The sequence below is a fragment of the Lontra canadensis genome, unplaced genomic scaffold, assembly GCF_010015895.1.
Source record: "Lontra canadensis isolate GAN:19392208 unplaced genomic scaffold, GSC_riverotter_1.0 scaffold2, whole genome shotgun sequence".
Taxonomy (NCBI): domain Eukaryota; kingdom Metazoa; phylum Chordata; class Mammalia; order Carnivora; family Mustelidae; genus Lontra; species Lontra canadensis.
In genome coordinates this window covers 59663638-59681561 of record NW_022630996.1, presented here as the reverse complement: position 1 = coordinate 59681561, position 17924 = coordinate 59663638, and positions in this window count along the sequence as shown.

The following is a 17924-nucleotide window of genomic DNA, read 5'->3' as shown; positions in this document are numbered from 1 at the left end:
ATATATATATAGTATATAATATATATTATATAATATGTATTATATATAATATATATATTTTAAATAATATAATATATAAATACATATGTATATTAAAAATTATCTATTACCTTTAAAGGGTAAAATACAATTTATAATTAATAGATGCCAAAATTGTAATGAACATATTAACATTTAGAGTCAATCTGATTATTTTTATAAAAATAAAACTATTCACATTTTAAACATTCTATTGTTCATCTAATTGCCAATATAAAGAATTGGTACCAGGATACATGTATGATACACAAATGCAAAGTTGAGAAATAATGTTAAATGTTAAAATTGCAAAATGTTCTTGGGGTGCCTGGGTGGCTCAGTTGATCAAATGACTATCTTTGGCTCAGGTCATGATCCCGGAATCCCAGGATCAAGTCCTACATCAGGATCCCCACTCAGGGGGTAGTCTGCTTCTCACTCTGATCCTTCGCCCTCTCATGTTCTCTCTCACTCTTTCTCAAATAAATAAATACAATCTTTTAAAAAAATTGCAAATGTTCTTAAGCCACCATTTGCAACTTTTATGAAATACTGTGCCAACTGAATACCATGGGAACCAGAAATTACAGCAGAAGACAAAAAAGAATTCTTGGCATTATTGAGAAATGGTATTTTTTACCTTAGAGGATGAATTCCACAAGTCTGACTTTTCTCTTAACCCAGCACTCTTTTCCTCTCACATCCTGCAAGCATTCCAAAGCAATGTCATCATCATAACCCGCCATCCTTCACTGCTTTCACATCCTGTCACCTTTTCTTTCAAGGATACGGGGTGAGGGATGTGAAAATGCATTTCCCTGGGGTCTGAACGGTGCGGCCATGAAGATGAATGTCAAGAGTTATGGGCTGTGCTGTACCAGCTCTGAGCACCAGATCCTGAGTGACAGGGGCACACACCTGCTTTTAATAACTTTGTGTGTGACTGTGGTATGTGGACCACTCTCAAATACCTCTTGCCTAGGTCTAAGGGAGGTTCTGTATACATTAGCCATGGTCAGACTCTCTGGGCATAAGCTATCGCTAACATTTTAGAACATTTCCTTCCAGTTATTTCCTATACTCTGATTTCACATATGAGAATATGCCTTATATACAGTCCTGTATCCTGCTTTGTTGATAAAACAGAAGTTACTGGTTAACTTACACTGGTAACTTCTGCATTCTTTAAATAGTATAGTCACTTGTTGCCCTGTCATGGAAGTTCACACACTCAGAGCTGGAGGAAGGATCTTGTTGTTTTCATTATAGTGAGTTCAGCAGGAATTAAATCTAAGTCACCAGTCAAAGCAATTACATAAATAAAAATCCAGAAATAAAATTCAAGGGACAGTGTTATACACAGCAGAAGACATTTGAGATATATGAGAGTTTCCTTTTCTTTCTTTCTTTCTTTTTTTTTTTTTTTTTAGATAATAGGTTTGTTTGTTTTTCCAAGATTTTATTTAAATTCAAGTTCATTAACAGCTAGTGTAGTATTGGTTTTAGGAGTAGAATTTAGTGACTCATCACGTCTCTATAACACTCAGTACTCATCACATCTCAGGTCCTCCTTAATGCCCATCACCCAGTTACCCCATCCCCCCACTTCCTCTTCTCCAGCAGATGTAGTTTGTCTCCTACAGTTAAGAGTCTGGTTTGCTTCCCTCTCTGTTTTTATCTTACTTTATCTTCCCTTCCCTTCCCCTATATTCATCTGTTTTGTTTTTTAAATTCTACACATGAGTGAAATCATATGGTAGTTGTCTTTCTCTCACTGACTTATTTTGCTTAGCATTATACCCTCTAGTTCCATCCATATGACTGCAAATGGCAAGATTTCATTCTTTTTGATGGCTGAGTAATATTCTATTATATATATATATATATATCTTTATCCATTCATCTGTGGACATTGGGGTCTTTCCCTAGTTTGGCTATGTGGACACTGCTGCTATAAATATTGGGATGTATGTACCCCTTCAAATCACTATGTTTGTATCCTTTGGATAAATACCTAACAGTGCAAATAGCTAATATTGCAATTACAATAGAGCAATAGTTGTATTTTCAACTTTTTGAGGACCCTCCATGCTGTTGTCCAGAGTGGCTGCACCAGCCTGCATTCCCACCACAGTGTAGGAGGTTCCCCTTTCTCCACATCCCCACCAGCATCTGTCGTTTCCTGACTGGTTAATTGCAGCTATTCTGACGGGTGTGAGGTGGTGTCTCATTGTGGTTTTGCTTTGTATTTCATTGATGTGGAGTGATAGTGAGCATTTTTTCACATGGACATCAGAAATTTAAAATAAAGTTGTGAGTAGGACTGCATTCCTCCTCAAGCCTTCAGGGAAGAAATTGTTTCCTTGTCCTTTTCAGCTTCTAGAGTTCCTTTAGTGTGTCAGTCCAACCTCACAGCATCTCCTACTCACTCTGGTCCTCCCGCCTCCCTCTTAGAGACATCCGTCTAATAGTGTGAGGGGTGGCAGACACCAGGCTGTCCAGCTTCACATGGGCTGTCATGTGCTGCAGCCCGCAGGTGCCCAGTCCATGCACTTGCTGCCACCATGATGCCAAAGAGGAAGATCAGCTCCACCGAAGGGGTGGAGAAGCCCAAGAGGAGATCAACAAAATTGTCAGCTAAACCTACTCCTGCAAAGGTGGAAACAGCCCCATAAGAAGCAGCAGGAAAGGATACATCTTCAGACCAAAATGTGCCAGCAAATAGGAAAAGCAAAGAAAGGGAAAACGGCAGGAAGTGACTGAAGGAGCAACTAAAGATTTACTCATCCCCATATTTCTGGGGATTAGGACATAAATATTTTCTGGGGGCATTATCCAGCCAACCAGACCCACCCAAGTTTTTGAGGTATGTCATAAACTGCATAACATTTTACCCTAAGCAAATCATTACAGGTGAACCAGGGAAGCAAGAAAGGAAAATAGCAGATGGAAAGGTCACAGTGGAGAATATAATATTGTTCATCTCTAGTTTCAGAGCCTAGTGTCAAGGACCTGAAGAGTTAATTGTTTTTCAACTTCCTTGACTTCTGGGGCTGTAACCCCTTGTTCTCAGAACCACATTCACTCACCTGTGACTGTGGAGTTGGGCATTTCTAAGGCTATCTGCTGCTTGGCACAGGTCTAATGCTTACTCTCATGGTCCCACAGTCCTCTGGGCTTGCCCACCTGGGTTTCTCATGCTGGGCCTTTTCCCTTCTTTATGTTGTTTTGTCCTCCTTTTTCATCCCTTCAGAGCAGACACTGTGCTACTATCAGGGTCCTATGAGAGAAGTTAAAAGCATTATCCCAGACCTCTTAGGCTGGGATAGGAGGAGAGGAGGTAGAAACCTGCCATTCACCAATCACCAGATTTTAAGTTGCTACCATTGCATAATGGGAGGGAATCCAGCAGCAGCACGAAGTGGAGGGGTCTGCTTTCTGCTCAGTAGATCACAGACCCCTCTCCCTCATCTTCAGGCCCCTTATTTATCGCTCCAACCCCTGGTCACCAGCTATGCAGGCTAGATGCCACATATTTTGGTCTCCAGTACAAGGGGACTAAAGTCAGTCCTTGATAACTAATAATAACCTCTGAAATAGAAAGCTATAGATGAGGCATCTTGCAGATGGAAACTTCCTCGGGATGGGTGTATAACGGCTGGAGGAGCTCCCCCAAAACAAAGGCAGATCTTCCAGTTGCTTGAGTGAGACTGGTTCACACATCAAACATCCCAACGAAGAGTTCTCCCCCAGTGCCCTTGGGAAGGAAGGCCCCTTGAAAAGCATGGAATGCACGGCTGCCTTCTGCTCTTGGGACCCTGTTCCTACCATCCAACCATCAGGATTTACCCAATATGCCAGCAAGGTCTGTTAACATGCGCATGTGACTATTTGAAAGAACCTCGGAGCTGCAAGGCTGGGAGCCAGGTAAAAATAACCTGCATCTGCACAGCCCATTCCAGCTTCTAGGGCCCAGACGAAGGTGAGACAGGTGAGGACTGTGAGGCGCTTGCCTTGGGCACAATATTTAATCAACTGATCGAGAAAATAATATTTTGATGGAGTCTTTTTTAAAAATTAAAACTAATACAAAAACATCCCCAGAACGTTCGTGTGTAGCTGTGTAACTGTTGATCATTGTGGGTGATGGAGGCTGGGGTCTCCTGCCATTTTTGGTCCAGATAAAATCTTAATGTAGGGTTTAGGTGGCCATGTACCCTAATTCCTAATAGCAACAACATTATAAGGAAAGCTCCTAAATTTGGAAAGTTTGTTCTCAAAAATGGAACTTGGAAGATGGTTGTTGAGACATACCTTTGCCTCTAAGCAACACTTGGCGTTGAGATTCTCAGGTGCACTGTATTAGCGCCACCCATGGCAACACATGAACACTCTTCCCTTAGTTTCTCAACTATCCCTGTTGCTTTTGTCCATTCCAGTTTGTTGATTGTCTTCCACTCCTTCAGAGCCTCTCGTATCAACCACAGCAGTAGTTCTCAAACATTAGTGTCATCACAATCACCTGGAGAACCCGATAAACTACATATTGCTGGGCCCCATACCCAGAATTTTTCTTCCTTCCTTCTTTTTTTTTTTAAGATTTTATTTATTTATTTGACACAGAGAGAGAGAGAGATCACAAATAGGCAGAGAGACAGGCAGATAGAGGGGGAAGCAGACTCCCTGCTGAGCAGAGAGCCCGATGCAGGACTCGATCCCAGGACCCCAAGATCATGACCTGAGCTGAAGGCAGAGGCTTTAACCCACTGAGCCACCCAGGGACCTGCCTGCCTCACTGCCTGCCTGCCTTCCTTCCTTCTTTCCTTTCTTCCTCCCTTCCTTCTTTCCTTCCTTCCTCCCTTCCTTCTTCCTTCCTTCCTTCCCTCCTTCCTTTCCTCCTACCTTCCTCCCTCCCTCCCTCTCTCCCTCCCTCCCTCCCTCTCTCTTTCTTTCACATTTATTTATTATTTGAGAGAGAGACAGAGAGAGAGGCAGAGGGATTCTGCTTAAAGCAGACTCCATAATGAGTGTGGAGCCCCCCACATGGGTCTTGATCTCACCACCCTGAGATCACAACCTGAGCCAAAACCAGAAGTCGGAAGCTTAACTGACCATGCCCCCCAGGTGACCCCCCCCCCCCAGAATTTCTGATGCAATAGGGCTGTCTGGGGCCTGAGAATTTTCATTTCTATTAAGTTCCCAGTTGCTGCTGCTGCTGTTGCTGCTCTGTGGACTTTGGAAAACACCAAATTACAGTGATGGTTCTCAACCATCTCAACCCATGCACCTGGGAGCATTTATAAAAATATTGACACCCCACTCCACCACAGACCAATTAAGTAAGGCTTTTTTGGAGATAGGACATACATTAGGTTCCTAGGATTGCTGTAACAAATTACTACAAACTAAGTGGCTTAAAACAACGGGATTTTTTTCTTTCACAGTTCTGGATGCTAGAAGTCCTAAGTGAGGTGTTGTCAGGGACATGTCCCCTCAGAGGGTCCAGGGAGGGAGCTTCCAGCTTTTGGTTGTTGCCAGCAATCCTTGGCATTCCTTGATCTCTGCCTTCTCTGTTCACATGGCCTTCTCTCCTGTGTGTGTCTGTGTATCTATGTTTATGTGTCCTCTACTCCTCTTATAAGAACAAAATGATTGACTTTAGGGCCCACCCTAATCCAATATGACCTCATCTTAACTTACAGCTTTAACTTACAGCTTTTTTTTTTTTTTTTAAGTGGACTCCACGACCAGCGACCTTGAGATCAAGACCTGAGCTGACTTCTTGAGTCAGACATTTAACTGTGTGAGCCACCCAGTGTCCCCTAACTTATATCATAATTGTATTTGCAAAGACACTATTTCAAGTAAGGCCACATTTTGAAATTCTGAGTGGACATGAATTTAGGGGGAGGCTGGAGCCCTGTCCAACATACTACAGGGCCCTCATTTAATTGGAGATCCCTGAGGGCAAGATCCACTATTATCCAACTTCCACAAAAAGTCTAGCACCAAGCATGATGCCCCCCACCAAAAGTTCTTGAATGGATGCGCCTGTGTATTCTCCTCTCCTTCTAATTCGTAGTTATCACAGCATAACAGATAGAACACAGTCCTAATTTATCTTAAAAGCTTGTTAAAACTAACTGCAGATTTCAAGGATTTTAAAGTGTTTATCTGTATGACTAATTCATCCCCAAATTAAAGACCCTTTTCCTCAAGCAACAGAAGATACTAAAGGTATTTCTTTGTAAAAGACTGGTATGCTGTTCCTCAGGCCATTTTATAGAAAACATACCTATGAAGAGCCCAGATTACACACTGCTGAAAGCTTTTAATGATAAGAAACAATGTTTTTGAACTTCCCATTATAAACTAGAAATAATATTTTCACATGAAACAAAAATGCTAAATTACTAAACCACCTCCCTAGGGCTTTGAATTTTGTGCAGTAAAATGATTTTTTTCCATGAACGAAGACCAAAGAGATGTCTCTTTAGGATGTCCATGATCCAGAGCAGGAAACAAGACATATGTTGTCTGAACATCAGCATAGGAGAGGCCACAGTCCACAGTCTTGGGCTGGGCACTGGCTAACAACAGGCAACAGGGCCAAGAAGAATGTGGCCACATGTTGGGAGGTATGATGTGTGTTCTAAGAGCATCTAGAAATCCGAGAGTGACTAGGGTTAGGTTTGGATAAGATGGCATTTAAGGATCACAGGCAGAGTTGTCAAAATGGCTCTGAGTTTATGTTGGCTCTATTATGCTGATACTGGGTATGGGGGCTTGATGGTACTCCCTGAACCCTGCCCTGGGATCCCTTGGAGCAGCAGCATATAGAGTGGGACTTGTACTGAACTGAGACCTTGAGCCCTGGATTCTGGTCTCAGTTCTACCACAGTTTTTAAAAGTGTCAATGTGGCAGTTTTTGGCAGTTTTTAAAAGTGTCAATGTGGCAGATGCAGTGTAATTAATAACATATCTAAGCATGTGTATCCTGCTTCGTATTACTGTGTCTGGATTATGCAGGTATCTCTGAAAAAAAAAATAGGCTGAGAGATTTGGTCACTTATTTGGATTTTCAGAAGTATTTTTCCATTAGTGTATTTCTGGTTTTGACACCCTTTATGATAGAAAATTCCCTCTTAAGAAACCAGAAACACACAGTGTTTAAAAGTTATGAGACTATCTAAGTGCTTCCTTGACATTTATGATGTTTTAAAAGATCTTTATAGCCACACACTCGATAGTTATAATAATTTCCAATTTCTTTCTTAAGCAGTGACAGTGACAGCTGTCTCACATCATCTTACTTCTGTCTTGACCTATTCTCTCCGCTAATGAACCCCACTGAGAGAGATGGAACCATCTGCCTGTTGCAGAGTAGACTCGCCCCCACTTTCTGAGAACTTGGAAGTTCTAGCTTAGTTCTCCCATCTTAATACTTTTATTTAGCTCTAGAGATTTTGTAAGACAAAAAATCAAACATAATGAAAGTCATGTGATGGTTGTTTCTGGAACAACAGATGCTATACACTGCAGGGGTAGTCACCGGGCAGAGGTAGCCTCGTGTTTATTGGTTCATTTCATATATTCTCAGTCTTTGTGTCAGAAAGGGGGTGCCCTTCCCCAACAAGCTTGGCACCTCTTTGCTCTCTGAGAGCCCCCCTAGCTCTCCTTTGAAGTTATTCTCTGGCAAGGAAGATGTATGTTAATACTCTGAAGTTGAATTATGTTCAGCGGAAAAGTTTAAATTGTAGAGTGATTTTTTTCTTTAAATGAAAAGGAAAATAATATTTATGGAACACCTACTAAGTGCTGAAGAGCTTTGTATACCTTATTTATTTTAATATTCACTATTTTCCCCATGTTAGAGATGAGAATAAGGAGGCACACAGCTAGTAAGGGTCAGAGTCTAAATATAAACCCAGGCAAATACATTCTACTGATTTTCTGGCAACACTTCTTTCATTCATTCTCAGTGTTTGCATGTTCTTTCTTGAAGATGCTGACTTTTTTCTTACTGTAGTAACGTGTACAAAACGCAATATTTACGATTTTAACCATTTTTCGGTATAGTTCAGTGGCATTAAATATGTTCACACTGTTGTGCAGCTAACACACTATTCATCACCAAATTTCTTCATCATTTGCGTTGTAATGACACCATTCTTTTAATTTTCCAAGCTTGAGAACATGATGTCATTTTGGACTCTGCCACTCATCTCCTCCTATATTTAGTCTGTTATATATTTCCATGCATTTCTTTAAAATGTCCATGGATTGGGTTCCTTTCATTAACTCTGACATGACCTTCACTCAAGTCTGACCACTGTGGATCACTCCAACACCTGCCTGATACAACTCCACGCGTCAGGACCAACTGCCACCAACCCTCCAACATTACTGTCAAAGTGATGCTCCAAAAAACCTGATTTCATCATGTCACTCCCTGCTCAAGATTTGACGGTGCCATTAAGTTCAAATATGGCATTAAGTGATTGAGCAGGCCTTAACTGCTTTGTCTGCCATTAAAGGCAGTAAATGACCTGATTTCCTCTCTTCTATGCAACATTATTTGGTACTTCTTCCCTGCATCCCGCTGGACTCCAAGGGCCGTCTTCAATGTTAGCCTTACACTAAGTTTGCATTACCATTCTTTTAAAATGAAGTTTTCTTTTTGTTTTATATTTTATCTCTGCTAGTATAATTATACATGCTCAATGATCATACATTTGTTTTCTATATTATGTGACTAATACACTATTTAAAAGGAATAACATGTCACTTCATTTAATCTTTAATTAAGACTTGTTTAGTGTTATCAGGAAGTAGAGCTTCTCAGTTTTAAAGTGGGGGTCAGTTAAGAAAAGATAGAATTACCTCACTGGAAATCACGAAGTTTCTACCCAGAACATTGTGGGTATTTCTAAGTATGTATTCATGGTTTTGCCAGAATCTGAAACTAGATCTCTTTTACTTCTGTATGCATCTACTTGTTTACAATTCATTCATTCGCTCATGATTCAGCTTTTCCAAGGCCAACAAGAAATATGAATAAATTAATTTGGAATAACAACAACAACAAAAAAGATTAGCCTTACAAGGCAAGCTTTTTCTACAATCTGTGTCATTGCTTTCCACTAACCTAATCCCTTTACAAAGTTATTTTCTATTGCACTTCAAAACATATATGGTCTCTATTTATTTCCTGTCTTTATTACTTTTTGCTTCCCCCCAACCACATGTTAAGTTAATTGGGTATAAGGTCTTTGTCCTATATTTTGCGAGAATCCTATGATTTTGTATGGGTAAGTTCTAAGGGGTGGGCAAAGTAACATATATTGTTACATATATGTAACATATTGCAAAATTTGTATCAGAGTTATAAGATACAAGTTACAAGGTTTGTATCAGAGTTCTCAGGAAGAAAACCCTTTGCACCCAGGAAGAAACTCTCAGAGAAGTTGTCAAATATCAGAATAGCAAGAGTGCAATTTTTAAAATAGTTCCTTATGTATCTTTTGCATTGTCATGAGCAAATGTGGGCTAGTGAATTTTTAAGGCAAAATATTACCCAGGTGAGTCTGTTCCTCATTTTAAATAATTCTCAGAATATATGAAATACTCAGTAAGTATCCCCTCCCTTCTCCCGTGGGTCCAGATGATGTCCAAACCCTAGATACACACCAGAATATGATATATAAAATGTTCTTACTACTACTAAACTTAGCAGCTATTTTAAAAATCGGCTTTTAAGTCCAGTTAATAAAAAAAATTTTCCCCTTCAGGAGGGCTTATAAAGGACAGTTTCTCACCTTATAACAGATTCATAAATGGATAATTTGACACTAAATTGGGAATACCAATCATTCCCTTGTAAGCAGATGTGACATCCAGAAGATTAACCCTAGCATTTAGGATGCTCTTCCTCTTGCATTAGAATTGCAACATTCACCAAAGCACATTTAAAAAGGAATATGTCAAAAAAGGCCAAACAAACAAGAACTAGAGAAACTGACAGACATTGAGAAATAGGGAGCATATAACATTGGAAGAACATTGCAATGATATCTCAGACCAAAGGAATATTGAGAAATTTTATAGATAAATACATCAATTAATAACAGCTAATTTTTTTTTGCTTATGAATAATGAATAAATAAAATCATACAGTCAAATTAGCTCATTTCCATCTCCTATTTATAGACATTGTATTTAAATAGGTTTTTCACAAGTATCAAATTTGGAGCTCATGTGGCCAAGTGCATCCCTACTTTCTACTCTTTTCCTTTTCACTATCCTTAGGTGACTTAAATCTGCGTGTGGGGCAGTTTAAACTGATAACCCTCTAAATCCTGCTAAAGCATCTGTTAGGAATATTAAAGTATCTAGAGGACTCCTATTGGTAAAGTGCTATTCTACCTACTGTTGCAGCTATGAAAGTTAAAACTTAAAAATCTCCACAATTGCATCAACATTTAGCAATGGCATATCACTGTTGGCACCAGAAGGCCCTGAATAAACTATTGTTGTGGCTTTGCTGATAGACAGCTCGTCAGGAAATGATCAGTATTGGCCATGATTTGGGGCTAATTTCATGGATGTTTTCCAGTTTCCGTGATCTTCCTTTCCCCTTTTCCAAACAAAAGTGCTTCTGAAAATTTCTGCTTAACGTCTTTCAGTTTGAATAAAGAAAACACAAAACATTCCCCTTGCAGCTGGTATTGGTGAAATTACTTCTCTGGAGGGACTGGCAGATGAGGGGTCTTGTTTGAGAAGCACCAGGCAGAAGGTTGCATTCTGTATCAGAGCCCACACTCAGAACTGCAACCTGAGATCTGTCCCTCACCCCCCTCTCCACCTACACACACACACACACACACACACACACACACACACACGCACACATGCTCCATCTAAATGAACACAGATGGCTGGCACCCAGAGTAGGCATCTAGGAAAACAGCCTCAGGCTTCTCTGGTTGCTGTCATTTCATTCTACAAATAGAGGGCCTTTGAGATGCCCGTGCTGTTCCTTAATCTGAGATCACTCCTTTTTGGGTTTTTAGCCACTTCCTGTTGGGAAATGAACCAGCATCTGAAAGATACCCAGAGACTGATTTGACTAAAAAAAAAAAAAAAATTCCTTTAAATTCACTGGTTGTATAGTATTATATTTAACAAAAGCCTTATTATAATAAAATCCATCTCAATTTTTAAAAGGCAATATTATTTTTTCCCCCTCCAGAAATGCATAGCATCACCTGGTGTATTATTTTTCTGTGTGAAATAAGTTAATTTTTCAAATGTAATATAAAGGAGAATAAAGCCAAACTTCACAAATGCTGGAAAGCTGTCTAAATCTTTGTACCCCCCAAATCAAAGAGAACACATGTTTTCCTCCATTTATTTCTGTGTAAAGTATGCAAACAATTACCTGGATTTGGAGGGCATAATTATGAAGGGGTTGATATCTAAAAGGTTATTATTGATTTATAGAGTTCTCTAGTTTAATCGAAGACAGGTTTAGGAATAAGAAAAAAATACTGCTTTCTCCAGGAACAATAATGTCTCAAAGGGGAAATGTAAGACTTAAGAGTAATTTTTATAAAACATATAACTACAGTTTGTAGATCTGGGAGGTGTTTCTCATTTGCACAACTTCCATGTAATGGGCATTTTGGAGAGCCATCTCACTTGTTGTAGTACATTTGATTTGCCTAAAAATGGAATGATTAAATTTGCAGGGCAATTTTTGCTAAGTCTGAATTCCTCATTTCCCATTATGGATTTATAATCCTAAGTCTGAAGATGAAATACCATATACAAGTATAGAATATTTACTTAAACAAGAAGTGTAGTTTAATTCACTCCTGTCGTGTGCATGCTCTTTCTCTGTGTCTCTTGCACACACACACACACACACACACACACCCCACCCTACAAGTTCATCTAATATGGAACAATGTAATATTGCTTAATAGTAGCATGTGATTGTACAGTGAAAATTAAACCTTGTATGGGAAGGGTTCCATACTTTAGATTCATATGAATGCTTAATTATTATATTTATATAAGAGCAGTCTAATTTTCAATAATCAGAGGATTGCATGGTGTCAATATTCAGAGTAATATCAAAATTTTTACAAAATCAAATTTTCTTCTTTTATGGAAAGTTTTAATTTACCAAGTCATTAATAAAAGCCTTATCATAACTTAAAAAGAATTTAAATTACATAAAGGCTTTCTAATTTGTGGCTTTTTCATAAAGATTGGGGCATCACCAATAATCCAAAAGGCACATGTTAAAGAAGTAAAAAACAAAAAGAAGGACAAGATGTTGCAGACCTAGATTTGTGTATATATTTAATAACATCCTATAATCATATATATAAATGTGTATTATCTGTGATGTTTCACATTTGTTACTCCTTGTAATCTGACTTGTACCCGAGGATTGTCTTATTCCTGAAACCGGCATTAACAGAGATAATAACCAAAGACTTCCACATCTGGCCAAGACGGAGTAACAAGGACTGGATTTACCTCCCACCTTGGGCAAATTGAAAACTGAACAAAATATGTGAAACAACAATTTCCAGACACCGGACAATAGGCAGGACAGGAAACTTATCCCTGAGAGAAGGGAAGCAAACAAAATGAGTCCTTTAGCTTAAGAAACAAAAGTCCGTTTTCAAACTGTTGCATGGAGAAGGTGGTCTGGCTGAATTGACGGAGACAGAATTGATGTTCAGAAAGGCCAAGACACATAGAGTTTATGGGGCAGAGTATTGGAGACAGAGAGTTATATAGGCAAAGAGAAGACAAGAAGACAATGGACCAGAGGTAGGACAAGAGGGAAGAGAAAGGAAGGGAAGAAAGAGAGTGAGCTCCTGGAGATCTGCGGTGGGATCCCCTCAAGTCTTTGGCTGGGAATTGATTTGCACATGCATGACAGTAAACTACCTGACAACCAAAGAAAGAACCGCTGGAAAGGAATAGGGAGACCAACAGAGATGGGAATAGTTGTGTTCACATCAGCCAAAGTGAAAAGAGCCCATAACATAAGAGATAGGATTCACAGAAAGAAATTGCCTCAGTAGGGGGCTAAATATGCTGTAGACCAAAGTCTCATTGAACCAATCCTAACATAATTTAAAAGCAAGCTTTGAAAGACCAACCTATTCCAAGTAACTTGGCTGCATGTCAGACTGAAATCCAACACTAATTAAAGAATACAACAACATCCAGCAATCAAAGATGAAATTTACAATGCCTAGCATGTAATAAAAATGTACCAGGTATGCAGTAAAGCAGGAAAATATGAACCTATGACTAGGAAAAAAAAAATCAACCAGTAGAAACAGACTTAGAAATGATGGAACTAGAAGACAAGGACTCTAAACAACTATTATATTCTCCATATACTCAGGAAATTAGAAGAAAACGAAAGCCTGATGAGAAAAGAAATATAAGATGTAAAAAGACCCAAGTAGAATTTCTAGAAATGAGACTACAACTATAATGAAAAGTAGTAACAGCCAAAATTTAATGAGCACTTACTAGGTGCTAGGTATGAGGCTGAGTATTTTACATGTAGTATCTCATTTATCGTATTTATTTATTTATCATTTATCATTTATCTCTTGCTTGACCTCTATAAAGCAGATGTTAAAGAGGAGGAAACTGAAGACTAGAAAGGATAATTGTACATAATCATAGACCTGAAATTTGAACTCAGGCAGTCCCTCTCCAAGACCTGGGTTTTTAAGCAACATTCTATAGTGGTTATTGCACTGTTCACAGTAAAATATAAGTCAGTTTAAAAAATAAACCTCGGGCGCTGGGTGGCTCAGTCGTTAAGCATCTGCCTTTGGCTCAGGTCATGATCCCAGGGTCCCTGGGGTCCTTGGGGTCCTTGGAGTGAGCCCCACATAAGGCTCCCTGCTCCTCGGAGAAGCCTGTTCTCCCTCTCCCACTCCCCCTGCTTGTGTTCTCTCCCTTGCTGTGTCTCTCTCTGTCAAAAAAAAAAAATCTTTAAAAAAGAGAACCTCACATGAGGAAGTGTACTGAAATGCTTAAGGGTCTCATTAAAAATGACATTTTGGGGGTGTCTGGATGGTTCAGTTAGTTAAGCATCTGCCTTGGACTCAGGTCATGATCTCAGGGTCCTGGGATCGAACCCTACTTTGGGCTCCCGGCTCAACAGGGAGCCTGCTTCTCCCTCTCCCTCTGTTGCTCCCCCTGCTTGTGCTCACTCACTCATGTGCTCTCCCTCTCTCTTTCTTCCTCTCAAATAAATAAATGAAATCTTTAAAAAAAAATGACACTTTGTTTTGTGTCTGTGCCCACACATACATGCATGCTTACATAATCTGGGTATAGACTTGTTGGAGATCAGATAGATCTTTCTGAGAGTGTTGTAAGAGTTGAGATGGAGAGTGACTGAACTGATTTATATCCTGCATTTTCTCAAGAAGATATGATAGAAATGAGTTGAAGGAAAACTGTATCTTAATAGTAAGACAAAACAATGTAATATTGTTCACAGCTCTTTTTCTTGCTGTTGAAGTATTCTACAATTGTCACTTCAATTAAAGTGTGGCAGTAATTATAACAATATAATGATAGTAAGTAAAGATTATTGAATAATTGTCATGTGTCATGCTCTGTGCTAAAGTACAACCACATGCAATCCGTACAAAAGAAGTTTCCAGTAGATTCTACCCTTATTTATAGAGCTGAGGAGCAGAGAGAGGTACTTGACCTTCCCAAGGTTACATGGACAAAAATCATTCAAAGTATTTCTTACATAGAATATTCTTTGAAAGACAGCTTAATAATTGTTTCAATTCCATCACAACTTTTTTGTACAAGACATTTACTTTAATGTTTTCCCTATAATATAATTTTCTTAAAGGTTATTTAATAAACTAGCCTTAACTATAAATAACACACTATTCAACTGGTAAAGAATGAAGGTACATAGATGTTTTAAAAAGCCAAAATGTCTTAATATACTGGTATAAGTGGCATCAATAAATAATCATTTATTCTCAAAAGTACATGAAATTAAATACATGGGTCTATCATAAGATAAAAATGTTTTGACTTCACAATGCCTGAAGCCCACAATGACATCAAAGAATTATTTTTTTAGGGATGCCTGGGCAGCTCAGCTGGCTAAGCATCTGACTTCACCTCAGGTCATGATCTCGGGGTCCTGGGATCAAGCCCCGCATGTGACTCCCCACTCAGTGGAGAGTCTGCTTCTTCCTCTCCCTCTGCTCCTCCTCCTTCCCCACTTGTGCTCTCTCTCTCTCAAATAAATAAACAAAATTTAAAAAAAAGAATTATTTTTTAAAGTAATGTCCATATAGTATTCCCTAATCTCCTCATCCCAAGACTGTTAGACAACAGGTGCAATTTGACACTTTTTCTCTTCTTACAAGTAGGATGGAAAGTCCATTTCAATGACTGTCATATCACTGAAGAAGTCAGTCAGTAATAAAATCAGAACAGAGATTCTCATAAATAGATTCTTACTCTAATACCTTGCCCCTTCAGAAAAGCTGCTTTCCACTCACAGTAGGTGGGAAGCCTTCCATGGCTGGCAGTTATCTGGGCATGACTCACAGTGGTCAGGGAAGAACTGAGTGAGGGCATCTTCTGTACCTTGTGCAATTGCAATTTCATTCCATTTCAAGATGCATTTATTGAACACTTACAAATTTCTAGAAGCTAATCCAGATATCTATTTAACAAATAATCCAGGTTACCTAATCCAGATATCTATTTAATAAATAAATAAACCAGACTAATAATAATAAATAAACCAGGATAGTCCACTTGTCTAATCCAGATATCTATTTAACAAATAAATAAACCAGGCTATGGTGCCTATTTTAGTTTCAGTTCTCCTCTGGAAAATCAGTCAAATGAGTAATCACAAGGATCAGAGTAGAAAAAACACCCGTTTGATCTGAGTGTGGCATTGACTTTTAGGCTAGATGCATTGCTATTGAATCAATCAGGAACCAATTCCTATAATTTTTACTTCATGGGCTAGAAAATATATATATATTTTTTTAAATTGAGGATCAACAAGAGGGATCCCTCATGCAAGGCTGGTGGAAATGTAAATTGGTGCAGTCACTGGAAAACAGTATGGAGGTTCTTCATAAAACTGAAAGTAGAGATACCATTTGGTCCAGTCATTCTACTTCTGAGCATTTACCCAAAGAAAGCAAAAACACTAACTTGGAAAGACATAGGCACTCCTATGTTTATTGCAGCATTTGTACAATAGCTAAGACATGGAAGCAACCCAAGTGTCCATCAGTAGATGAATGGATAAAGAGTGGATAAAGATGTATATATTGTATACATATGTATATAGATGTATATGTGTACATATGTATACGTATATACATATGTATATAATATATACACACAATGGAGCATTACTCAGCCACAACAAATAAAGTCTTACTATTTATGACAACATGAATGTACCTAGAGGGTATTATGTTAAGTGAAATAAGTCAGACAGAAAAAGACAATTACCATAAAGTTGCACTTACATGTGGAATGTTTTAAAATAAAACAAAGAAACAAAAACACAGAAATAGACTTATAGAAACAGAGAACAAATTGGTGGTTGCCAGGAGGGGGTTGGTGAATGAGATGGGCAATAAGTAAAAGGGATTAAGAGATATAAACTTAATGTCAAAAAATAAATAAGTCACCGGGATGAAAGGTACATAATAGGGAATGTAGTCAATAATATTGTAATAATTTTATATGGTGACAGATGGTAATGATACTATGGTGAACATTTTGCAATGTCTATAATTGTCAAATTACTATGTTGTACACCTGAAACTAATAAAATATTGCATGTAATCTACACTTCAATTAAATATTTTTTATAATTGAGAACAAACATAGATCAAGCAGAATAAAAAGCAGAGAGCAGACTACCATCCATTACCATTATCAACTAACACATAAAATGAAGGATTTTGTTTAACATAAAATAAATAGTAAGGACATAGTCTTTTATCCATGTCAGAGTCAAGGATAGTTTTTACATTGAATAAATTTAGCTTTATGAATGAAAACTCATCACATTTTCCCTGTCATTCTCATTTCAACATGGACCAGTGAAAACCTTGCACACTGGCACCCCTTTGCAAATGGGAGTTTAAGAACAATTTCTGTGGATGCATTTTAGTATCAGTGATATAAACAACGCTGGACTAAAAAAAAGAGGTAGGGGCACCTGGGTGGCTCAGTGGGTTAAGGCCTTTGGCTCAGGTCATGATCCCAGGGGTCCTGGGATCGAGCCCCGCATCAGGCTCTCTGCTCAGCAGGGAGCCTGCTTCCTCCTCTCTCTCTGCCTGCTTCTCTGCCTACTTATGATCTCTACTGTCAAATGAATAAATAAAATCTTTAATAAATAAATAAATAAATAAATAAATAAATAAATAAAGAGAAGTACAGCCACATGCCAGGAGGCAGTCTTGAAGAATACACAGTGTTGCCTCTTTGTTGGTGTCATTGAAGGCAGGTGGCTCTCACTTCATTTTCTTTTTGAAAATGAAGATGAACAACATGTAGAAGTGCTATGATTTTATTATTCACCACCTATGTTATTCTTGAGGCTAAAGAGTAGGTAAGGATAGGGTATATCTCTGCTTCATTAGTGTAACTACCAAATTATAAAGTCTATATGAACTTCATTCAGACCAATGATTATATACGGTTTTTTGGATCACAAACTACTTTGAAAATTAGATGAAGTCTATGGACCTTCCCCCCCATAAAACTACATATTTGCATACACATACAAGCATTTTGCACATACTCCAGGGGAAACCCTAAAACCCACAAATGGATCC